This window comes from Hypanus sabinus, chromosome 21 (assembly GCF_030144855.1).
Source record: "Hypanus sabinus isolate sHypSab1 chromosome 21, sHypSab1.hap1, whole genome shotgun sequence".
NCBI classification, from domain to species: Eukaryota; Metazoa; Chordata; class Chondrichthyes; order Myliobatiformes; family Dasyatidae; genus Hypanus; species Hypanus sabinus.
This window is the reverse complement of record NC_082726.1, coordinates 40,416,588-40,443,500: the sequence shown is the minus strand read 5'-3', so window position 1 is coordinate 40,443,500 and position 26,913 is coordinate 40,416,588. Positions and strand designations below refer to the sequence as shown.

The following is a 26,913-nucleotide window of genomic DNA, read 5'->3' as shown; positions in this document are numbered from 1 at the left end:
CCAAACTGGGATGAACAATTGTTGTAGTTCATCCATGCAATCTTTAAATGCTTGCTATTGCATATCCACTGTCAACCCTTTAAATATCATTTGCCAGTCTATCTTAGCTAATTTACGTCTCATACCTTCAAAGTTACCCTTCTTTAAGTTCAGAACCTTTGTTTCTGAATTAACTATGTCACTCTCCATCTTAATGAAGAATTCCACCATAATATGGTCACTCTTACCCAAGGGGCTTTGCACGACAAGATTGCTAACTAACCCTTCCTCATTGCTCAATACCCAATCTAGAATGGCCTGCTCTCTAGTTGGTTCCTCGACATGTTGGTTCAGAAAACCATCCCACATACATTCCAAGAAATCCTCTTCCTCAGCAACCTTACCAATTTGGTTCACCCAATCTATATGTAGATTGAAGTCACCCATTATAACTACTGTTCCTTTATTGCACACATTTCTAATTTCCTGTTTAATGCCATCTCCAACCTCACTACTACTGTTAGGTGGCCTGTACACAACTCCCACCAGTGTTTCCTGCCCCTTAGTGTTATGCAGCTCTACCCATATTGATTCCACATCCTCCAGGCTAACGTCCTTCCTTTCTATTGTGTTAATCTCCTCTCTAACCAGCAATGCTACCCCTCCTCCTTTTCTTTCCTGTCTATCCCTCCTGAATATTGAATATCCCTGGATGTTGAGCTCCCATCCTTGGTCACCCTGGAGCCATGTCTCTGTGATCCCAACTATATCATATTCATTAATAACTATCTGCACATTCAATTCATCCACCTTGTTACGAATGCTCCTCGCATTGACACACAAAGCCTTCAGGCTTGTTTTTACAACACTCTTAGCCATTATACAATTATGTTCTAAAGTGGCTCTTTTTGCTTTTTGCCCTGGATTTGCCTGCCTGTCACTTTTACTTTTCACCTTACTACTTTTTGCTTCTACCCTCATTTTACACCCCTCTGTCTCTCTGCTCTTGTTCCCATCCCCCTGCCACATTAGTTTAAAGCCTCCTGAGCAGCAGTAGCAAACGCTCCCCCTAGGACATTGGTTTCAGTCCAGCCCAGGTGCAGACCGTCCTGTTTATACCAGTCCCACCTCCCCCAGAACTGGTTCCAATGCCCCAGAAATTTGAATCCCTCCCACTTGCACCATTTTTAAAGCAACGTATTCATCTGAAATATCCTCCTATTTCTACTCTGACTAGCACGTGGCACTGGTAATAATCCAGAGATTATTACCTTTGTGGTCCTACTTTTTAGTTTATTTCCTAACTCCCTAAATTCACCTTGTAGGACCTCATCCCGTTTTTTACCTATATCATTGGTACCTATGTGCATCATGACCACTGACTGTTCATCCTCCCATTCTAGAATGTCCTGCAGCCACTCAGAGACATCCTTGACCCTTGCACCAGGGAGGCAACATACCATCCCGGAGTCTCGTTTGTGGCCGCAGAAACACCTATCTATTCCCCTTACAATCAAATCCCCTATCACTATAGCTCTCCCCCTCCTTTTCCTTCCCTCCTGTGCCACAGAGCCACCCATGGAGCCATGAACTCGGCTGCTGCTGCCTTCCCCTGATGAGACATCTCCCCCAACAGTATCCAAAACAGTATATCTGTTTAGGAGGGAGATGACCTCAGGGGACTCCTGCACCACCTGCCTACTGCTACGCTGTCTAGTGGCCACCCCTTCCCTTTCTGCCTGTGTAGCCTGTACCTGCGGTGTGGCCAACTCACTGAACATGCTATTCATGACTTTTTCAGCATCGCGGATGCTCCAGTATGAATCCAATCGCAGCTCCAGATGCTCAATGCAGTCTACCGGAAGCTGCAGTTGGACACACTTTCTGCACACATAGTCATCAGGGACACTGGAAGTATCCCTGATTTCCCACATGCTGCAAGATGAACAAACCATGGGGTCGATCTCAGCTGCCATGACCTACCCAATACTTGCCTCAACTTTTGAAACTTTCTCCTTTGAAAGGAACTTACCCGGCCTTACCTCACTTGGCGTGAAGCTTGTCCTCAGCCTCTTCTCGTCGAAGCCTCTCGAGTCAAAGCCTCAAATCTCCACTCCTTCACTGGCCCACTCACTCACTGGCCACTCTGCTTGAGCTACCCCTCTGTTTATTTGTTTGAGCTTTTCAAACTGCTTGGTCACCTGACCTTGATTGCCAAATCAGCTGCTTTCTGCTGAGTCTGAGCTATTCAAATCTTGATTGTCTAATCAATGGCTTTCTGCTGAGCTATTCAAATCTTGATTGACTTGATTGCACAGTCCAACTGCCAAAACTGCCAGAATGCCTTGATTCAAAGCCTCAAATCTCCACTCCTTCACTGGCCCACTCACTCACTGGCCACTTTCCACAGGCTTCAAATTCATTTTGTGGAATGACTGAAAGAGGCAAGCCAGTCCCTTTTAATTAATTTGCTGTTCAATTCTCCTGTAAGTCTCATTGCCTGTCTATTGTTAGTTTCATGTCGTAAATCTCAAGACTACGCAATCTTTTGTCACGCTCATCATTATCAATTTTTTCATCAACAGCATGGAGATTAGTGCTCTTTTTGAAACTGTAACTTGACATTTTAACGTTTTCATTTACCTGTACAGTCCATTTGATTTGGTCTGCCCAACATGCCATTTGTATATGTCCTACTTTTTTGCATTTCTGGCCTATTTCACCTTTAAATCTGCATGGGTCTGGTGTATATGAGTCCCTTTCACAATGGTAACACAATCTGTTTGGCCAGGCAAGCTTTCATCTGGAGTCTAGATACTGCAATTTTATTCATGTTCACTTTCATTCCTAACTGCATCTCTATTGCGTTTCGCTCTACAGTTTCCATTTTACAGCAATTTCTTTTAAATCTAAGTTGTGCTTCAGTTAGGGGTCGTTTTTCTCTCTTGTAAGATTCTGAAACCTAAATGGTCTCTCAATACATTATTAAATCCATTATCAAACTGACAATGCTCAGAGAACCTCTTCAATTCATCACTTATACTGAAAAGGACTCCCCTTCCCTTTGATTCCTCTTATGAAACCTAAAGCATTCTGCAATCAACAATGGTTTCAGCTCTAAAGGTTGCTGCATTATTTTCACGATATCAGCAAAGCTCATTTTGGCTGGCTTGGTTTCTGCAGTCAACTTTCAAAGAAAGATATATGCCTTAACTACAATGCACTCGGCAAAATTGGTACTTGTTTGTCATTGGCTATTCCAATTGCTTTAAAATACTGCTCAATCTGTTCTGTATATAAAATTCAGTTCCTCTTGTATAATCAAACAGGTCAGTTTTTCTGATGTTGCCAGCTATTTCTACTCTTTTTTAAAGATTATTATCACCCAGTACCTATGGTTTATGAACCTGTGAATTCCTTTTTTCAGCCTTGTTTAACTCAATCATGTCTTCCTTCTGAAAAACATGTACTGCACTTTTTCTGATTTAGCCGTTTCTTGCTACACGTTAACAAATACCTTGTCACCACTATATTTTGTAACTCTCAAAGCATTAAACTAATTACAAATAACAGCAGAGGTGGGAATATGGGTCTAATTTAGTTAATTTCTACTTTAAGCTAGGTGCACACACATCACGTGGTGGCATAACGACGTATGCCATTTACATACTTTTACATATAACCTAAAATGCATTAAGTAAACAGCAAAGAATGCTTAATCAAGCAATATATCTGCAATATTTCTCAAATATTACTGACATATTAAATATGCAACTCTGCTTTTGGAAATTCTTACCTCACTTACCTCACCCACTAGTCCCCAAAAACTCCTGAAAAATCCAGTCTCTAACACTTAATTTTTTAAGTCATTTGAAATATCATCATATATCATTAATATAAGAGACAAAATTCATAAGTGTCTTTAACAAGATGTTTTGTTGAAAACTCTAAAGAACTTCAATAAATAAATAAATTCAATAACTTATCTAATAAACAGAAAGCTCACTCACTCAAGTCTGGAGTTCTTAAGTAAAAGAGCATTTCATTATAATTCTTCTTCTTAATACCTGAAATCCATTGATTCACATGGGTTCCACCAACACTAAGCCTTTCAACGTATGCGTTCCTCAGATAAGGACTTTCGCTGAGGAATGGGTCCTATATTCACTGACTGTCACTAGGTGGATGTTCCAGTGATGGTTACACGAGCACACCTCCACCAACATGTCTTCAAAACAAAATCTTCTCCGGGGTGAACAGGCCTAAGCAAGCCAAACACACGATTCAGGAAGAGCCTGCAGGAAGATTCCATGTCTGAAACTATAGATGCTTGTATCATGCTGGGTAGATGTCGAAAATGCCTTATGGACCACAGACTAAAGCTGGGACTCATCCACATTCAGTCCTCCTTTACATTCCAACTCCCAGGAAATTCATGCAGTACCTGATTAATGATCATATGATGCTTAAATTTTAGCCACACACACAAAATGCTGGTGGAACACAGCAGGCCAGGCAGTATCTATAGGAAGAAACACTGTCGACGTTTCGGGCCAAGACCCTTTGTCAGGATGAAGGGTTTCGGCCTGAAACATCAACAGTGTTTCTTCCTACAGATGCTGCCTGGCCTGCTGTGTTCCACCAGCATTTTGTGCGTGTTGCTTCAATTTCCAGCATCTGCAGATTTCCTCGTGTCTGATGCTTAAATTTTATTCTATTTATCCCCTAAATCTGAATGTACAGTGTTCATATTAGAATGTTATGAACAGTCTGTTTATTCAAAGTTACATTATTGTCCTCCAGCAGCAGACAAGTAGACCCCTGTCCTATCTGATATACACATCAGATATATACTGCACATCCCAAGATGTGGGACACTCCTACCTTCCATCTCAGACCTAGAGCATCTTTTTTACTGACCTCAGGCCCAGAACGCAACACCCAACATCAGAGACACCGAGCTTTTTAGTCAGACACAGAGTTACTCCGTCCTCTCCTCCATGAGTCGGACAGTTTCTGTGGAATGAAAACCTAAACTAGTGTTTCTCACTTTCCCAGATTTCATGAAGAATCCAGACTGCATCCAGAATCTCTTTCTCTGCTTGACCTGGTGAGAGTTTCCAGCATTTTCTGTTTGTATTTCAGTTTTTTGCCATTTGTAATCTTTATATTTTCATTTACTGAAGCTTTCCTAATTATTCTAATTCAGAGTTAAGCGCACAATAGGCCTTTCTGTCCCAACAAGCTGCACTGCCCAGCAACCCCTGCCTAATCACAGGGCAATTTACAATACAATGACCAGTTAACCTACTGTCTGGTGTGTCTTTGGCTGTGGAAGGAAACTGGAGCACTGGGGAGAAACCCAAGTGATTGAGGGAGAACTTAGAAACTCCTTACAGATGGCGCTGGAATTGAACTCTGAACACCAAAGCTTCAACCTGTAATACCATTGCACAAACCACTATACTACCATGGCACCCTGTTTGGCTTTAAGTGAGACAATTTCCTTCTTCCATTTTTCCTTTGGTGGTGAGAAGAGGTGAGAAGTTCTCTTTCCGGGAGCTAAGGGATGAAATTCTCTTTCCTGGAAGTTCAGGGATGTTACAAAGCAGTCCTTTCCTCTGCTCTTAGGAGGGTTCATCCAACTAAACTTGAAGCCAAAGTTGAGTTTGTTGTCATATGCACAAAGACATGCATGCACAGGTGCCATTAAAGCCATGCCTGCAGCAGAGCATCAGATAACCTATACAGTCGGCCCTCCACATCCACGGGTTCCGCATCCATGGATTCAACCAACCGCGGATCGGGATCGGGAAAAAACCCGATAGTTCTCTCTCCTTTGTTCACCATTGTTCACCTCGCGAACTGTATAACAATACAGTATAACAACTATTTACATCGTATTTACGTTGTAATAGGTATTATAAGTAATCTAGAGATGATTTAAAGTATATGGGAGGATACACAATTTTATATACAGGACTTGAGCATCCGTGGAATTTGGTATCCACGGGGAGTTCCGGAACCAACCCCCCCCCCGGGATACAGGGGGCCAACTGTATATAATACGATCAGATATTTCACTCTCCCTCACCAATCGTTCACCAGTACTGGGCTCAGAGCTTATGAGTTGGTTAACATAGACCTTGTGAGCTGGAAGCCAATGAGGCATTTTTGGATCCCAATAAGGAATTCAATAAGCTGACAGATGAAATTTTTCTTATGGAAGCAGCTGTGCTATGGATGTATTTGACTTCAGCAAGCTTTCCCTACATCCTCTCAGCTCCCACATGATCTGCTTGTTCTGCCTAGATTAGCCATGCACTCTTACAGCTTGGAAATATTCCTGCTGATGAAAGCAAGTCTGGTTGTTGACTACACTGGTTGTCCATTAGTCAGCAAATCACTACTAGGCAGCCACCACACGGACCAATGGGAGACTTTGAGGAAAATGGTTATTCATTTATTTCTGAAGTACCAACAGCCAAGGCTTCCTTCCTGACACTGCACAATTATCTCTGGAGCTTCCCAGGTCCTGTCCTGAGCTCCTCCTGTTTCTCACTTTCTCACTGAAAATGCAGCCATGAGTTCCCACTAGCATTCTGGAGCTCCTGAGATGCACCACCCTCGCCTCTCCCTTCCTTTCTATTCCCTCAGATGTCTGGCACCGACACTAGACGTGCAGAAATTTCTTCCATTGCATTTTTGTGAAAAGATCCATTGGCTTTGGGATCTGTTTCCCAGCCACGGACTGAGACCCTCTCCCTTGGAAGCAGTTTGAAAGTGAACCAGACTGTTCACAACCATTTTGTCAAACTTTAGTTTGCATTAAACATTGAACCCCATGATTCTCATTTATCTGGTTCATTCTCACTTCCACATTGCCAGTCTTGCCCTTGCTCCCCTCCTTCTTGATCCATGGGGATCTAGATTAACCATCACATCACTCCACCACCTTCCCCATGCAACTTCCCGAGAATTCCATCGCTGGTCTTGTCCTCATCTGTGCAGGATTAAGCTCCATTGTTTTTTCATATCCTCACTTTCACCCTGAACATTATTCTAATTTTAAAACCAACTAACAATCTGGGCAGTTGTTCCAATTTCCAAGTCAAAGCCGAGCTCACTTTCCTATGTACAAGCAGACATATGCACGGATGAAATGAAAAACTTGTCACAGCATCAAATATGCAGCATTCTCAAGAAAAAAACATAAATTATACACAATTTTTACAACAGAAAACAGAATTACAGCATTTTACTACAAAGTGATAGTACCACTATAGTGTAGTGATTCCTCCAGCATCTTGTATGTGCTGCTTTCGATTTCAAGCATCTGCAGTATTGCTTGTGTTTGTGTACTGATTAGGGTTGTGAAAGTTGATTCAAGAACCAAATGGCTGATTGGAAGCTGTTAATTAACCTTGGATATCAGGCTTCTGTAATTCCTGCTATGTGAAGACATCCTGAGGTGTTTTACTTAAATTTGTTACATAATGTTACAAGCTTGAATGAATATTAAAGTTGAAAGATTTACAATCAAATGATTATGCACAGGGGCAGAACTGCTCTGTACAATGTTTGCTGAATAGAGCTGGAAACCTGAAGATAGAACATATTTCTTAATCTGCAAAGTGTGACTAAGAAAATGATAAAGATGAAAAAAAGACCATGAAATACACTTACAGAATTAGAGCTTTGAAAGTTGCATAAAAAGGAAGTCAGTAACAGAGCTGAAGGATCCCTAAGTAGTGAAGGATTGGAGAATTATAATGAGAGCAAAGAAATAGTAGACAAATACGTCATATCTGTCTTAAGCTGTGTAACACATATTGAATCGGGCAGAAGTACAAGGAAAACAAGGATCTAATGAGAATGAGTAACATAGAAATTAGTATTAGTAAAGAGGAAGTACTGGAACAAATAATGACATTTAAAGATAACAAATTGTTAGTGTGAATACCCGGGAATTTGTCCTCTGTTAATTCTACCAAATGTATATTGCACTTCAATGCAGCCAAAGTCAACTGCACAACGTTCTTATACTGGAGGTTTAGCAAAAGCAACCAAGGATGAATTTTTTGCTGAAAACACAATAAATTGGAACTTCTCAGCCTCTTTAGCCTGTTCCACCTGCCTGATTGTTGTCTCCCTCTTACACCAATGATCTTTCAAGCTCAAAGGAAGATACGATGTAGACCTCACACTCTATCATGGTCGTGCACTGTATCTGTCCACCTGCATTGCACTTTCTCTGTAACATATATTTGCATTCTGTTTTTGCTTTTCCCTTGTACCACCATGATACATTGATGTGATGAAATGCTCTGTGTGGATTTTCACTGTACATTGTTACACACTCCTGTATCTGCTACCTCCTGTACCTAGTAACGTAGCCACCGAGTGCACGTTTGTAGTCTTCTGTTGATGTAGAACACTTCCAGGTTCAGATAAATTCTTCCGCACACCACTGTTGCGATGCTTGGCTATTAGAGTTACTGTCACCTTGTACCAGTCTGGGCATTCTCTTCAGACCACCCTCATTAACAAGGCCCACAGAACAGCTACTCGATAGATTTGTTTTTTGCACTGAAAACTCTTGCTGTGCATGAAAATCCCAAGAGACCCACAGTTTTGGAGATGCTTAATACACCAACAATTATTCCACAGTCAAAGTCACTTAGGTCATACGTCTTCCCCATTCTGATGTTTGGTCTAAACATTGCATTGAGCTGCTGCCATATGATTGGCTGATTAGATATTTGCACTGACAAGCGAGTGTGCCTAATAATGTGGCCACTGGGTGTCTATGATAAAAATAAACCAATTTATGTTTCCCAATATTATTGAATCGTGCAAAACCAGGGGAGGCTACTGAGACTAAGAGTCTGGGTTTGCATCATTCAGGAGAAATCCAGTCAATTCCAGTCTCATGTTGCCCAGTGCTTTTATTTTCCTCCCTTCATTCTTGTTCAAAACTATTGATTGAATCTGCTTCTGCCAACTTCTAGCACAGAATTTCAGATTACAATGAGTTATTCTTTGTGAAAGATACTGCCAGCTCTTTCAATCTATGTTCCTGGTCCTGGAGCATTCTGCCAATGGGGAAAAAATACTACGTTTACAGTCTTTAAGATTTTGATTTGAAAATCTCTGTTGAATCACTTTCAAACCAACTCTGCTCTAAAAAGGGCAAGTTCAATATCTCTGCTCTTGGATACAAAACCGGCATCCATAGGGACATTCACAAAATCTTTTCTGCACCCTGTATAGGCCTACAGCACAGTGACGAGTATTGACCAGGCCAGGGTTTTATGCAGGTTTAACATAAATGACATGCTTTGGCACTTTTTATGTTTTCTTAACTACTTATCCTGCCATTCTTAAACATTTGTGCTCATACTTTCAGGATCTCTGTTATTAGACCCTTCCACCCCCAAAATGGTACAATGTAGATTCTATTGCCTCTCTCATTCTTCCTACCATAATGAATCACCTTATACTTCCCTGAATTAAATTTCACTTTCCATTCAGAATCAAAATCAAGTTTACTATCACTGACATACACTTAGTGACCACTTTATCAGGTACACCTTTACACATGCTCTTTAATGCATATATCTAATCAACCAATCAGGTGGCAGCAACTCAATATGTATAAGCATGCAGACATGGTCAAGAGGTTCAGTTGCTGTTCAGGCCAAACATCAGAATAGGAAGAAATGTGATTTAAGTGACTTTGACCCGAGAATGACTGTTGGTGCCAGATGGGGTAGTTTGAGTATCTCAGCACCTGCTGATCTCCTGGGATTTTCACACAAAACTATCTTCAGAGTTTACAGAGAATGGTGAGAAAACAACAGAACTCCCAGTGAACAACAGTTCTGAGGGTTAAAATGCCTTGCTAATCAGAGAGGTTCGAGGAGAATGGCCAGACTGGTTCAAGCTAACAGGAAGTTGACAGCAACTCAAATAACCACATGTTACAAAAGTGGTGTGCAAAAGAGCATCTCTGAATGCACAACATGTGGACTGTGGATGAAGTGGATGGGCTTGAAGTGGATGGGCTACACAGCAGAAGATCACGAAGATACACTGAATGTTGTGAAATGTGTTTTTATATGACAGCAGAACATTGCAAGAGATAAAAATTACTTTAAAATTACTCAAAGAAAAACAAATAGAGCAAAAGAGGAATAGGAAGGTAGTTCAAAGGTTCATGGACTACTCAGAAATCTGATGGCAGAGGGTAAGCTATTCCTAAAACAGAGCTCCAATCTTTCCATCTCTCCCCGACATCTCATTGTTATACCCCTCACTGTTTAGCAAATAGCTTGACAAATTGTTTCATCAAAACATATTGCAATTGCTGCCTGTACATGCACAATCAAAGTACTAATATACTTCAAGATAAGAGGTGCTCCTTGAGCCGTCCATTGGGAAACACTTCTGTAAACCTTCCTTCAGCTTAATCCACGTGTTCATGGTTGAGAGCATTCAAGGGGGATGTTTGAAATGGGCCTTGTGTATTGGAGGGAGCAATGGGAACCCCAGGGCACTTCGTGTTAAAGGGAGCCCAAAAAAAACAGGGTCCCAGTGGGCTAGAGGCTACAAAGAAACATAGTCCCAGTATGTTAGAGGAAGCAAAGAACATGGGTGTGGTGTGTTGGAGAGAACAATTGGCATTGGGGCCCAATTGTGTTAAAGAAAGCACAGAAACTGGTGTCACAGGGCATTAGAAGGATACCAGTAACCAGAGTCACAGAGAGTCAGAGGGAGCCCAGAACCAGATTTGCAGTATGTTAGAGGGAGCACAGAAACTGGGGTCTCTGTGTTAGAGAGCACAGAAACTGGGATCTCTGTGTTAGAGGGAGCACAGAAACTGGGGTCTCTGTATTAGAGAGCACAGAAACCGGGGTTTCTGTGTTAGAGGGAGCACAGAAACCGGGGTCTCTGTGTCAGAGGGAGCACAGAAACTGGGGTCTCTGTGTTAGAGGGAGCACAGAAACAGGGGTCTCTGTGTTAGAGGGAGCACAGAAACAGAGGTCTCTGTGTTAGAGAGGGAGCACAGAAACCGGGGTCTCTGTGTTAGAGGGAGCACAGAAACCGGGGTCTCTGTGTTAGAGGGAGCACAGAAACCGGGGTCTCTGTGTTAGAGGGAGCACAGAAATTGGGGTCTCTGTGTTAGAGGGAGCACAGAAACCGGGGTCTCTGTGTTAGAGGGAGCACAGAAACCAGGGTCTCTGTTTTAGAGGGAGCACAGAAATTGGGGTCTCTGTGTTAGAGGGAGCACAGAAACCGGGGTCTCTGTGTTAGTGGGAGCACAGAAACCGGGGTCTCTGTGTTAGAGGGAGCACAGAAACCGGGGTCTCTGTGTTAGCAAGACCATGGAACTCGGGCCCTGGTGTATTAGAAGGAGCTCAGGAACCAGGCCACATGTATTGGAGAGGTTGCAGGAAGCTGGTTCCGTGTACTGGAGAGAGAGTGGAAATCAACACCCAGTGCACCAGGCGCAAACCAATGAGTTATCTGATCAATCAGATTGCTGATTTCAAATGTTTGCTCAACCCCTGTCACTCTGAGCCTCACAAGAGGATGAATCACAAGATTAGCTTCCATGTTAAAGGGGACAATCTATCATGTTTATCCAAGATCAGGCTGCAGGAGGGAAAAGAGAAGGTGGGAATTTTTATTAATACATTCTCAGGGTGCCAGTATTTGTAGCAAAAGTTTCATTTGAAGCCCAGCCCTAATGACATTAGAGAAGGTGACGGTGAAGCACATTCTTAAACAACTGTAACATGTCTGATGGCACCTGAGTCCCAGTGGTGGTAAGGTGAGTAACCTGAAGGGGGTGTTTTCATAAGTCTACTGCACTTATCTGCCTGTGTGACTGGTCCAAGGATTTGGGAGGGGTTGCCAAAGATGCCTTGGTGTGCAAGCACAGTGCCTTTTGAGAGTACTTAGGGTACTTGGTGGGATGCAGTTCAAACTCAATAATTTTGTCCGGGGTGCTGTCGAGGTTCATGGGTGTTTTTGGAACTGACTCATCTAGCTTGCTGGAAATTAATTCATCACAGTTCCAAAGAATCTTGCAGAAAAAGGCTTATGATTTAATAGGTAAATCACTTAGCCCAGGGTACCCAGCCTCTGAAATTTTCCTGTTAGTATTTATGTGGCTGATGCAGTTCAGCACCCTGTCAATATGCAGATGGTTATGACTCTATGTTAGTAAATCAGCTTAATGTCAAGTGGATAATTCAGACATTCTTTCTGGAGATGATCACTGCCTTAAACTTGTGTCCATGCTACAAACGTGTTCTAGTTCTTGCTGGTATGCAGACATAGAGTGCTTTATACCCTGAAGAGTTCTCAGTGAAACTGAAGATTATGTATTCATCAAGGAACATTTCACATCAATTCTTATGATGGAAGGATGATCACTAATGGAACAGATGAAGATGACTGGGCCTAGAACATTGCCTTGAGGAACTTGTGCAATGATGAGAGAGCTAAGAAAATTGAACTCCAGCAGCTGCAACTGTCTTCCATTGTATACAACATGACTTTAGCCACAGGAAAGTGTTCCATTTGATCCGTTGATCGGTTTAACGAGAACTCTCGTAGTAAGCTTCTGCCATGATACCATACCTCTGAATTAAGTCTTTTTTCTTGTTTCTAGATCTAGGTTGTGATCAACCAGGTTCTGCGAAGCCCATTATGACCCTCTGTACAGAGGTTATCAGTTGCTGATAACATGATCAACAGCACGTTCTACCACTTTGTCAATTGGGAGTGGTCTGTAGAGACACATCAGTCCTGTTACTTTGCTAATCAGATAAGTCTAGCCAGTTTTTCTATATACAGTCAGCCCTCCTTATCTGTGAGGAATTGGTTTCGGGACCCTTCGAGGATACCAAAATTTGCGGATGCTCAAGTCCCTTATTCAACCTGTCTCAATATGCTGGACCTTAGGACCCAGCGGAACCCCAGAACTTATTTAACCTGTCTCAGTGCAGTGACCATTAGGACCCGGCGGCGGAGCTCTGAATCCGCAGTGTTTCTGTTCACGAAGATAATCACAATCACGATTGAAAATAAAGTGGAAATAATAAAGCGGTCGGAAAGAGGTGAAACACCATTGGTCATTGGAAAAGCGTTAGGCTACAGTCGGTCAACAATTGGAACAATTTTAAAGGATAAAGTGAGAAAGGCTCTGACCCGATGAAAGCTACAATTATTACCAAGCAACGCAGTGGTTTAATCATTAGGTTTTTGATCCTCCACATCAACCCAGCACGATGGAGAGCGCACTCGGGAGCGGTCTGTCACTGGATCGAACCCGGCACTGAAACATATGTTCTTAAGTGTTTTATATGCATAGAAAGGTAAAATATATACCTTTTACTAAGACAAACATTTAACTAACTGACGCTAAATAATACCGGATGTACCTGTTCCGACTTACTTAGTAAGAGAACTTCCGATTTTTTTTGATCCCGATCCACAATAATCCACACACATCCTCCCGTATACTTTAAATCATCTCCAGATTACTTATCATATCTAATACAATGTAAATGCTATGTAAAATAGTTGTTATACTGCATTGTTTAGGGAATAATGACAAGAAAAAAGTCTATACATGCTCCAACCTTGCCCTACTGTCTTGTTTATTATTTATTGTATTACCTGCACTGTTTTTGTGCACTTTATGCAGTCCAGTGTAGGTCTGTAGTCTAGTGTGGCTTTCTCTATGTTTTTTTTTATTACATAGTTCAGTCTAGTTTTTGTACTGTGTCATATAAACCATGGTCCTGAAAAACGTTGTCTCATTTTTACTATGCACTGTACCAGCAGTTATGGTCCAAATGACAATAAAAGTTGACTTGACTTGAACAACAAGTGCTGGAAGAGCACTTCTGGGTTTTCGTGATTCGCAGTTGGTTGAATTCGCGCATGCGGAATTCACGGACAAGGAGGGCCGACTGTATTCAGTTAGTTATCTGTTGAAGCCTGTACTGCAAATGCAGGGTAAGTGCTAGAGATCAGATTTCTATACCGCATGACAGTATGGAAACAGACTCCTCAGCCCAACTGGTCCATGTCAACCAAGTTACCAATCCACACTTGTTCCATTTGCCAGCAATTGGCCCAATCCAACCTTATAAACCTTTCCAATCCATGTACCTAACCAAATATCCTTTAAAAGTTGTTACTGTACCTGCCTCAACCACTTCCCTTGGTGCTCATTCCACACACATACCACCCTAAGTTGTAGAATAGTTGATCCTTATGTTCCAAATAAATCCTTTTCCCTCTCTCCTTAAATCTATCCCCTCTAGTTCTTGATTCTGCAAGGACAAGAAAAAGAGCAAATGTGTTCATGCTGTCTATGCCCCTTGTGATTTTATACACCTCGATGAGATCACCTCTCAGACTTCTACACTCCAAGGAAAAAAGTTCCACCCTGTCCAATCTCTCCCACTAGTCCTGGCAATATCTGTATAGTTCTTTTCTGTATTCCGTCCAGCTTAGTAACATCTTTCCTCAAGCATGGTGACCAAACCTGATCAAAATAATCCAGCGCTACCTCACCAGCATCTTATAAAATTGCACCATGACTTTCAAACCGTCGTACTCAAAGCCAGTGACAATATTGCTTAATCCAGTGCTATCAACTTTTTGTTAATTTAATATGGTGTGAAACAAATTGGATTCAGTGAAAGTATGGATGTCAGGAGGTGGTCAAGATCAATCATCCACTCAGCATCTCTGGTGGAAGATAGATGCAAATACTTGACTTTCACATTCATGCCCTGGGCCGCATCAACACCGAGGACAGAAGTGTTCATCTCCGATATGAAAGGACCGCAAAGCTTTGATCTAATGCATCAGGTACAGAATCACTGAGTCCTGTCTACTGCAATCAAGGTAGTTCCACAATGTACCATAACGAGATTAGTGTTTCGTTTCCAGGCTCATCTGCACTCTTAACTGAAACAGGGCTCTACCCTGGATGCACAGTACAATATTGGTAGAATGTGAAAGTGTAGTACTGTGTGATTACAGGTTGTAGCAGAATAGGTTTTCACTGCAGATGGTCCACAGTACTTCACGGGTAGTTTTGAACAAATAGAGTTGTCCTGCTTTTCCCATTTAACATGTTGGCGGAGACACACAACAGGATGGTGGCTTTCCTTGGTACGATGCCAGGACATTATCTTCACAGAGACTGTGCAGTGGTCACATCAAACAATAGCAGCAGGTGTCATGAACAGATGTACCTGCAGCAAGCAGATGGGTGATGATAAGTTTTATCCAGAAGAGCATAAGACGTAGGAGTAGAATTAGGCCATTCAGTCCATCTGCTCTGCCATTCCAACATGGCTGGTCCGGAATGCCACTAACCCCACACACCTGCCTTCTCATCATATCCTTTGATGCCCCGACTGATCAGGAAACTATCAACTTCTGACTTAAATATACGCACGGTCTTGGCCACCACTGCAGTGTGTGGCAGAGTATTCCACAGATTCACTACTCACTGGCTAAAAAAATTCCTCCTCACTTCTTTTCTAAAAGGTCAGCCATAAATTTTGAGGCTGTGCCCTCTAGTTCTGGATACCCCCACCATAGAAAAAAATTCTCTACACATCCACCCTCTCTAGTCCTTTCAACACTCAGTAGGTTTTAATGAGATCCCCCCGCATTCTTCTAAATTCCAGTGAGTACAGGCCCAAAGCTGCCAGACGCTCCTCATATGTTAACCCCTTCATTCCAGAATCATCCTCGTGAACCTCCTCTGGACTCTCTCCAATGATAACACATCCTTTCTGAGATATAGAGCCTAAAAATGTTGACAATACTCCAAGTGTGGCCTGACTATTGTCTTATAAAGTCACAGTATTATCCCCTTGCTTTTATATTCTATTCCCCTTGAAATAAATGCCAACATTGAATTTGCCTTCTTTACCACAGACTCAACCTGTAAATTAACCTCCTCGGAGTCTTGCATGAAGACTCCAAAGTGCTTCTACACCTCTGATGTTTGAACCTTCTCACCATTTATATATAGTCTGCACTGTTGTTCCTTTTATCGAAATGCATTATCACACATTTCCCAACACTGTATTCCAACTGCCACCTTTTCCCCATTTTTCCAATTTATCTAAGTCCTGCTGCAATCATGTTGCTTCCTCAGCACTAACCTACCCCTCTTCGTATCTTCGTATCATCCGCCAACTTTGCCACAAAGCTATAAATTCCATTATCTAAATTATTGACAAACAACGTGAAAAGTAACAATACCAATACTGACCTCAGAGGAACACTGGCAGTCAACCAGAAAAGGCCCCCTTTATTCCCACTCACTGCCTCCTGCCTGTCAGCCATTCTTCTATCCATGCAATATCTTTCCTATAACGCCATAGGATTTTATCTTGTTAAGCAGCCTCAAGTGTGGCACATTATTAAATGTCATTTGAAAATCCACGTAAATGACATCCACTGCCTCTCCTCTGTCCACCCTTCCTTGAAGAATTCTAGCAGATTTGTCAGGCAAGATTTCCCTTCACAAAAGCCATGCTGACTTTCACTTATTTTATCATTACTCTTCAAGTACCCTGATACCTCCATAGACTCCAGCAAATTCCCAACCACTGAGGTTGGGCTAACTGGCCTATAATTTCCTTTCTTTTGCCTTCCTCCCTTCTTAAAGAGTGGAGTGATGCTTGTAAACTTCCATTCCTCTGGGACCATGCCAGGATCAAGTGATTCTTGATAGATCATGACCAATACATCTGTTACCTCTTCAGCAACCGCTCTTAGGATTCTGGGATGTAGTCCATCTGGTCCAGATGACTTATTCACCTTAAGACCTTTGAGTTTCCAAGCATTTTTTCCTTTGTAATAGCAAAAGCACTCACTCCTGCTCCCTGACACTCATGGACCTCTGGCACACTGTTAAGTGTCTTCTACAATGAAGGATGATACAAAGAACCCATTAAGTTCATCGGCTATTTCTTTGTTCCCCCATTACTACCTCACCAGCATAATTTTCCAGTGGCCCAATTCAGCTCTCACCTCTCTTTTACTATTTAACTGAAAAAAAACTTTCAGTATCCTGCTTTATATTATTGGCTAGTTTGTCCTCATAATTCATCTTTTCCCTTCTTATAGATTTCTTCAGTTGCCTTTTGTTGGATTTTAAAAGCTTCCCAGTTATCCAACTTCCCACTCACTATTGCTACCTTATATGCCCTTTCATGTAGTCTTTAAATTCCTTTGTCAGCCACAGTTACCTACCCTGCCATTTGAGAACTTCTTTCTCTGTGGGACATATCTATCCTGCACCTTGTGAACTCTTCCCAGAAACTTCAGCCATCTCTGTTTTGCTGTCATCTCTGCTAGTATCCTCCACCAATCCACCTGGGCAAGCTCCCCTCTCTTGCCTCTGTAATTCCCTTTATTCCATTGTGATACTGATTCTGAATAGGTGTCTAAAATGATGAGAGATATTGAATGTGTGGAAAGCCAGCGGCTTTTTCCCCAGGGCAGAAATGGCTAACATGAGGGGACACAGTTTCAAGGTAGGTACAAAGGGGATGTCAAGGGTAAGTTTTTCACACAGAGAGTGGTGGGTGTGTGGAATACCCTGCCAGTAATGGTGGTGGAGGCAGATATAATAGGGTCTTTAAAGACTCTTAGATAGGTACTAAGATTTTTAAAAAATAGAGGGCTATATGGTAGGGTAATTCTAGGCAGTTTCTAGATTACATTATATGGTCATCACAACATTGTGAGCAGAAGGGCCTGTAATGTGCTATAGAGTTTTATGTTCTACGTGACATATGTTCTCCCTCTCAAATTACAGTATGAATGCAATCATATAATGATCACTTTCTCCTAAGGGTTCCTTCACATTAAGCTCCCTAATTAGATCTGGGTTCTTACACAACACCCAATCTAAGATAACCTTTCCCCAAGCAGGCTCAAGCAGAAGCTGCTTTAAAAAGCCATCTCATAGACATTCAACAAATACTCTACATCTCCTCTTTCAAACGATATATTGCTTTCTGAAGATTATCCCTTGCATCAGTTCAGTTGTTACCTGTCACTATCTCCTTCCAGAAGTTGTGTCCTTCAGGACCCAGCTAACTTGGTCATCTAGCATGCTGTTGAGTGCTCTTGCTGATGCCCATTAGGAAGTCGCAGTCTGTCTCCTTTCTATTCCCAATACTTCTTCCAAGTGGCATTCAACAAAAGGTGCATAAAAAATAGAGGAAGGACACCATTCTGCTTTCGATGTCTGCCTGTCATTCAGTGTCATGGCTGATCTCTCTCACTGGCATTTTCCTACACTAACTCTATATCCTTTGATTCCCTTAATACCAAACTAAAATCTATTGATCTGTGCCTTGAATCTACTCAGTGATTGAGCTTCCATCAATCACTGGGAAGAGAAATCCAAAGATTCATCGACTTGTGAGTGAAGAAATCTTTTCCCCTTCTCTGCCGATTGGCGAACCTGTTATTTTGAGATGGTGACCACTGTTCCAGCCGTCCCAGTCAGAGGAACCATTTTACTTACACCTCAGGCAGCATCAAAGGAGGAGAATAAACAGTCGATGATTTGGGCCCAGACCCTTCACCAGTCTTGATGAAGGGTCTCAGCCCAAAATGTCGACTGTTTATTTCTCTCCGTAGATGTTGCCTGATTTGCTGAGTTCCTCCAGCATTTTGTGTGTGTTGCTCAAGACACTTAAAAACTGCAGAACCTCTTGTATCTATATTTAACCTACATTTACCCTTAAGAAACTAAGCCAGAAAATTTTGAAATATCCTAGCTGGTCAGGCAGGAACTGTGGAAGAAGAGACAATTTACATTTTGAGTCCAGGACCCATCATCTGAACTGATTACAAAGGGTTCATGATCAAGGTCAATTGTATTTCCTTCCATAGGTATTGCCTGACCTGTTCAGTGATTCCAACATTTTCTACTTTTGTCTTATCTCCAGTATTTGCAAAAGTCCCAGAAGAACTTTGTTTGTCTTACCGAGATCACCCTTGATTCTCTGGAGAACCTAGGTTAAGTCTACTCAGTCTTGCCTCAAAGAACAATCACTCTATCACAGCTGGTGTTCCATTCCTTTTCTTGCAAGTATACCTTTTCTCAGGTGGTGGGATCTGTGCACAATATATCCCAGTGGCGCCCCATATAATTATTGTAAGATAACTTTTCTCTTATATTCAAATTCATTTATAATGAAGGCCATCATGGTTGATAGCTGCATGTTAACTTTCACTTATTCACACATAAGAGCACTCAGAACCCTCTGAATACCAACACCTTCAGTCCCTCATCTTAAAACACACCCCACTTTGCACCATTTTTCTATCAAAGTGTGTGACCTTACATTTCCCCATATTATATCTCATCTGCCATTTGCTTAGCTTTTTTTATGATCCTCTGAATCACTTCTGCAAACTCTTTGAGTACCAAGTCATCAGCTGCGAGAGGACAGTAGGGCTAATCAGCAGCAGGCTTCCTTGCAGGCTTGTGATCAGATGTGATGTGTGCTGCGGTGAATGCTAAGGACTTACAGTGCACCACCACTGCAAGTGCATACTGATGTACCAGGACTTCCTTCAGGATGGAACATAACCAGGTGTGGTGATGGAGAACTCCAAAATGATGACTAAAAGGAATGATTGAGTAACTACATCAGATTAATGATCGACTTAGCAATAGGGAGCAATAGGGAGCCAATTTACACAGCATTCTCAAAATGTCTTGAGGGGAACTTTCCAATGTAGATTGGTCTTTTGCTACATCTGAATCTGGTGCATTGTTTCATTCTTAATATGTTTAAATGTACTGATTTGATACAACTGAGTGGCTTGCTAGGGCATTTCAGAGGGTAGTTAACTTTTATGTCTGGAGTCACATTTAGGTTGGCTAAGGATGACAAATAATATTCTCTCAAAGATATTACTGAACCAGACATTTTTTTTAAGGAAACCGACTGCTTTCAGTACTTAAATAGCTTTCTAAAAAAAATCCAGGTTAATTAATTAACTGGAGATAAATTCTCCAGATAAAACAGATGGATTTGAACTTATGTCTCTGGATTGTTAGCTCAGGCCTCTAGATTATTATTCCAATAATTTAACCACCGTGTTGTAATTCCCAGGACTACAAACATCAGCCGCCATGTCTCGTCAATTTACACTTTTACAAGTTATATATTGAAGACAAAGAAAGAGGAAGCAATCATATTACATCCAAGTTGGGTGATATCTATGTGTTAGGAGAAAAACTAAAATATGAGGATGTAAGAATAGAGATAGTAAGGATGAATGTGGCAAGAGTATAATAGTTATTTAATAGGTAGGGTTAATTAACCCTGGCAAGAAGAATGCAAAAGCAAACTATTTTTTAAGAGCTGAGGTACTCGAAATTATTGGGGCCTTAACTTGCTGAATCATGAAAAAGAGAAAGTACACATGCAGGCACAGAAAGCAATTAGGAAGCAAATATCATTTCTAGACTTCATTTTAGAATATGAGGTATAAAAAGAAAGTCTTCCTGAACTCATATAAGGCCTTGGCAAGTAAACACCTGTACTCTGTGCAATTCCAGTCTTCTTACTTAATGAAGGCAACATGTGCTTTAGAGACAGTTCCACGAAGGTTCATTATTCAGATTTATCAAATGGTGGGGGCTGGTTGTCATAAATTGAATCATAAAATCCTTAAGGAGCTTGACGGGGTAGCTGCCGAAAGCATGTTTTCTTTGGCTGAAGCATCCAGAGGTAGGGGACATAGAATAAAATGTTCATACATTTATTACTGAGATAAAGAAATTTCTTTATACAGAGGAATGTAAATCTTTGAAATTCTCTTTTTTTAGAGACTGGGGAGGTTCAGTTGTAGAATAACCTCCAGTTGAGAAAGTGATGGAAAACTGTGGTATTATTCAAATTCAGTCAAAATCAAGGACTGTACATCCCAACTTGTATTGTTCACTTCTGCTTACTGACCCGCATTGGTACCACTTAAGTAAAGTTTTGATTTTTAGACTCTACCAGGATTCCCCACCCCTTTTTATTTTTTCTCTCAGTATGTTCTAACTCTTCCCTCCTATATAGCCCTCTATTTTCATCCCTGGGCCTGTCTAAGAGGTTTTTAAATACCCCTAATGTATTTGCCTCTACCACTACCCCTGGCAGCACTTTCCATGAACCCACCACTCTGAACTTCCCTCCAATCACCTTAAAATTAAGTCCTCTCATATCACCCATTTCTATCCTGAGAAAAAGTCTCTGGCTGTCCACTCTACCTCTGTCTCTTATCATCCTTCACTCCAAAGAGAAAAGCCCTGTTCATTCAAACTCTCCTCAAAAGACATGTTTTCTAATCCAGGCCAGATCCTGATAAATCTCCTCGGTACTCCCTATAAAGATTCCACATTCTTCCTTTCATGAGGCGACTAGAACTCCAGTGTGGACTTGGGGTTTTATAAAGCTGTGACATTCCCTAGTGGCTCTTGAACTCATTCCCTCAACTAATGAAGGCCCACATACCATACACCTTTTTAAGCACCTTTTCAACTTGTGCTGCATCTGTGATGGGCCTTTGGAATATGGACATCAAAGTTCTTACGCTTCTCCCCACTGTAACCTTTTCCAGCACACACCCCTCCAATGTCACTCAACTCTTCTAATTCTGCTCATTCCACTATTTAAACACTACCATTAGCTTCAGCTGTGTAGGCAGGTGCCAAACTCTGAAATTTCCTTCCTTCCTTAGGTTAATTAATCACGAGTGTACTTGGGTGATATAGGCCCAATGGACCAGAAGGCTGTATTTCCGAACATATCAATAAATAAATAAACCTGATCATTTTCCTGCAATTCCTTACTTATTTAAGGCAGCTTAAAATCTAGCTTAGTCATATCCACCTTCCAGTCCTATTAGATTCCATCATCTACACCCCTTTGTGGCTTCCACTTATCAACTCCCTTCTTCTTTTGCTATTCCCACTCTTCCCTCCTCCATCTGGCTATCACCACCGATCACTTGCCAGTTCTTGATCCAACCCTCAAAAATTCAAAATATATTTTTATTGAAGTATGTATACAGAATACAATTCTGAGATTCATCCCACCAACCTCTTCATACTTGCTATCTCCACTCTACAGTATAGTTCAGTCCAGATGAAGGGTCTCAACCTGAAACATCAACTATCCATTTCCCTTCACAGAAACTGCCTGACCCATTGAGTTACTCCAGGTTCTTATTTGTTGCTCCAGATACCCTAACACCTCCACATATGCCTTGGTGTCAATGCTGGTATGAGAAAGATAGAGGCAGAGCTACATGTGGTGCCACCTCAGAACTCCAGCAACCCCCTGGAGTTTGCACATTCTCCCTGTGACCACATGGGTCCACTTAGTGGTCCGATTTCCTTCTGTGTCCCTAAAACTTGGGCAACTTTAACTGGCCACTGCAAATTGCCCTTTATGTGTAGAGAAGCATGGGTTCTGTGGAAAGGTGGTGGAAATGCAGGAAGAGTAAAATGTGATTCATGTAATATTAGTGTAACTGGGTGCACAAACTCAATGGGTCAAGCGTCCTTCTTCTGTCTAGCAATATAAGAGAGAGTTGCTGAAACTCTGCATTCCTCCACATACATAGCAGCTGAAACAAACAAGACATACACATACAACTGTAGAATAAATTATAATGTGTAAATACTTGGTTTCTTTGTGGATAGAGCAATGAAATCAACCTCTTCACACAAAGGGCTAGAATAATTCTCTAAATCTTTAAGATCAGACACAGAGTTAAAATATCAGGTCAATGACCTTTTGTGAAGTAAAAGGCCACTGATATGAAACAATCCTCCAGATATTATTTTGCTTACTGATGTTTTCTAATTCAAACTTTCAAGATCACATTATTTTGCTTTATTAAGGGTCGGATCAGTCTCCATGTACACAAAGATTAAAATTACTCTTGATGTACACAGAGATCAAATCAGTCCTTAAATGCAAGTGATAGAAAATGTTTAGGCTGAGATAAAGACAATCTTGATAGAATAGTGATCAAATGAATCCAATATACACAGGGATGTAAGGTATCTTAATATACGTAGGCAGAGAATAAATTCTGATATCTACAGTATTGGAAAGCCTCCATATACACAGAGCTAGCATCTTTTCTGATGTAATATACACAGAGAAAAAAATCTATCAACCAACATGCAATGGGATCACTCAAAATATACAGGTATGCTATCGGTTTCAATATACTTACAGATTGATTTAATCTTAGTGTACACGGGGAGAGGATTAGTGGTGATATACCCTACACTAGGATCTATTTTAATAAATATATATGGCAAAAGACTCAAACTCGATATAGACAATCAGTGTCACTGCACACAATGATTGGATAATTGCTGTGATCTACACAGAGATGGAGACAATCCCTATGGGTTCAGGATTAAAACACACTCAATGTACAGAGCAATCAATCTAGTTCTGGTTTATGTTGGGTAAAAAACCAGAATTCATGTAGTCTGCCTTTTTAATTCCTGTCAGAGCTCTGATCTGTGGTAAACTACCCATCCCTATCCCTGTCTGAAGCTCAACCAGAGAGCTCACAACCTTGTTATCAGATTTGATCACGTTAAGTTTTGGAACACATATACATGCCATTACCACACCTGTTTATTTCCATCCCTGTCACCAGTTGGTTCCACTTCAGTCTCAGATTCATTCTCCAGAACTGTCAATTCCAAAATGCACACTGCTCATTTTACCCTGTGTAAACATCAAAAACTCTGTTGCCCATGATTTAACTTGCAGCAGTCTTTTCTACATTAAAATCAGTTAACGTAATTGATTCCCAGTTGAGCAATTTATAAACTTCCAATCCCTACAAACCCTTCTTTCACCTCCTATATTCCAAGATATCAGACTCTGGCCCATTTCTCAGCCCCAAATGTAACCACAACATCAGAACACTTGCTGAACCTTGAACCCCTAATGCTCCCCCCCTACATCTGAATCTCCCTACATTTCCCATTTTACAAAGCTCCTTACAATCTGGCTTATTGATCATTGTTGTTTTGGTAATTCGTTCTGATGCTATGTCAATGTCAAGTTTGGTTAATCATGCTCCTGTAGGGGATATTGAAACATTTTGTATGCCGCAGTTGCTATCTAAAAACGAGAATATGCTGTTGATGAAGTTCTATAGTATAATGTCACTGCATTCAAAACAACAATCAATAGATAGCAAAGAAATTAAAGGATGTGCAGTCAGAACAGGAAAATGGTACTAAGAGAGAAGGGAAGCTTGCTTATGTTCCCGGTGCTATTTGTGTGATTTGGTTTTTGCGCAAGGATGGGAGTTTGGGATCTGACGTTCTTGTTGCAGTCTGCACGATTTGTGTTTTTTTTTTGCTCATGGGGGAGTTGATGTTCTTGTTGCCATTTGCACAATTTGTTTTTTTTTCGCGTGTGGGAGGGAGCGTTGATGTTTCTCTTTGAACGGCATCCATGATTTTCTTTGTTTCGTGGCTGGCTGGAGAAGACAAATCTCAGAGTTGTATACTCCATGCATACTTTGAGAATAAATGAACTGTATTTGGTGCATTTCCACTCATTTTCTTTAACATACACCCAAACAACAATAATATATAAGATACACAGTGCGAGAATCAGTCAATATACATGAAGAATGACCGATGTCTATATATACAAGGATGAAATTAGTCCTGATACACAAAGGGTCAAATCACCCTCAGTCGAGGCAGCAATACAGCCCCTTCAAATATGCACACAGAGCACTGACCATGTGCACAGATGTAAAATTACCCTGACTTTACACCATCATGCAATTTGCTTCTATTGTCACAAGAATATATGCAATATTAGAACCCGCCATCATACAGACATGCATAGAGTCAGCCTTAAACAGACAATGTCTTGAGACTAGAGCCTCCTTACATGAAAAATTAGCATCATCTTTCATGTGAGCAAGGACAGACTAGCCCAGAAATAGAGTATCAGATTGACATGCATGGGATTAGACTCAGCCTAGATGTACACAGCTTGGAATCAACAACGCACACACAAGGTTAAAATCAGGTGCATATACCCATTTCTAAATTCAGGCAACATATCAACAGGGTTAGAATGAGACCCATGTGCAGCATGAGAATCAGCTTTGATAAATGCAGTGTTACAATGAACCTCAACATGCACAGAAATAGAAATAATCTCCATACACACATGTAAAATAAACCTCTATATACAAAAGGTTGGAATCAGTTATTAGATACACAGGTTTAAGACCAACTTTCATAGAAAGCAGGTTGAGAATCAACACCCAGAATCTGTACCGTAGAAGTTGATATACTGTATACAGTGTTAAAATGAGCCTCAGTATTTACATGGTGAAAATTGGTCTCCATACACAAGGGTTTAAAATTATTCATCCCCATGGATAGAATCACCTTAATATGCATAACATTTGACTTATCCACCATATACACAGAATCAACCGCTTTTTGCACAGCATTAGAATAATCAATCATATACACAGTAAGAATCAGCAGTCACATTCACAGGATTAGAATCAGCCTCCATATATGCAGCCTTCAAATTTTCCTTGCATACATATGGTTAGAATCTTTTGGAAGGTTGGTAGTAACCTTAATGTTAACGCTGTTCCTCATTCCATGCATGCTGCCTGACCTGCTAAGTGCATGCACCAGTTTTTATTTTTATTTCATTTTTCCAGGATCTGCAAGCTATGTCATTGTGATTTTTTTTAACGTTTCTATTTACAGAAGGTTAGAATCACCACACACACACACACACACACACACACACACACACACACACACACACACACACACACACACACAAAATCAAACTCCAAATATACAGTTAAAATTATATACTATATACACAGGGTTAGTAACAGCTTCTACATGTAGTAGGTGGAATCAAGGCCATATGCTCACAGCTTGAAGCAACCCGATACACACAGGGCTACAATTCTCCCCTTACATGGCTAGAATTATTTCCCCATATACTATTAGAATTTTCACTCCCCTATTTATACAGGGTTAGAATCATCTCCATATACCTAGGGATAGAATTATTCCACCCAGATATCCACTGTTAGAATTATCTACATTTGCACAGGGTTAGATCCATCCCCCATATAGACAGGGTTAGAATCATCCTCCATGTACACAAGATTAGAATTATCCCATGTACACAGGGTTAGAATCATCTCCCATGTACACAGGGTTAAAATCATCCCCCATATAGACAGGATTGGAATCATCCCCTCTGTACACATGGTTAGAATCATCCCATCTACATAGGGTTGGAATAATCCCCCATGTACACAAGGTTAGAATCATCCCCCATGTACACAAGGTTAGAATCATCTCCCTTTTACACAGGGTTAGCATCATCCCTCATGTACACAGGATTGGAATCATCCCCTCTGTACACAGGGTTAGAATCATTCCCCATGTATACAGGGTTAGAATCATTCCCCATGTACACAGAGTTAGAATAATCTCCCCTTTACACAGGGTTAGAATCATCTCCCCTTTACACAGGGTTAGAATTATCCCTCATGTACACAGGGCTAGAATTATTCCCAGAAACACAAGATTAGAATCAGCTTCTATATCCGCTGGGTGGTTCAGCAACCATAGTTTAACCCATTCTCCCTCACACAGGGGGAAATTATCCTCCATACTTAGGTGGGATCATAATATAATGGACCATCAACGTTTACAGTTGGAATCAATCTTGTTATACAACAGTGAATTCTGCTATTCATGGACACAAATATAACAACTGTCATCCTGTCTCATTGGGAGTTAGAAACTGA

The 26,913-nt window shown here is 41.1% G+C and overlaps 1 protein-coding gene across 1 annotated transcript in view; it reads right to left on the bottom strand.

Moving 5' to 3' along the window:
* The window catches only part of LOC132378985 (pro-neuregulin-3, membrane-bound isoform-like), a 695,506-nt gene that overhangs the window by 667,290 nt on the left and 1,303 nt on the right, over positions 1-26,913 (bottom strand). The gene's annotated exons all lie outside the window — the stretch shown is intronic.